Source organism: Physeter macrocephalus, chromosome 11 (genome assembly GCF_002837175.3).
Source record: "Physeter macrocephalus isolate SW-GA chromosome 11, ASM283717v5, whole genome shotgun sequence".
In the NCBI taxonomy this organism is placed as follows: domain Eukaryota; kingdom Metazoa; phylum Chordata; class Mammalia; order Artiodactyla; family Physeteridae; genus Physeter; species Physeter macrocephalus.
In genome coordinates this window covers 151,117,609-151,117,866 of record NC_041224.1, presented here as the reverse complement: position 1 = coordinate 151,117,866, position 258 = coordinate 151,117,609, and positions in this window count along the sequence as shown.

Sequence of the window (258 nt, the reverse complement as noted above, 5' to 3'; positions counted from 1 at the left end):
TGTGTTAGCATACGGTATGTGTTTTTCTCTTTCTGACTTACTTCACTCTGTATGACAGGCTCTAGGTCCATCCACCTCACTACAAGTAACTCAATTTCGTTCCTTTTTATGGCTGTATATATGTGCAACACCTTCTTTATCCATTCACCTGTTGATGGGCACTTAGGTTGGTTCCATGTCCTGGCTATTGTAAATAGTGCTGCAATGAACATTTTGGTACATGACTCTTTTTTTTTTTTTTTTTTTTTGCGGTACGTG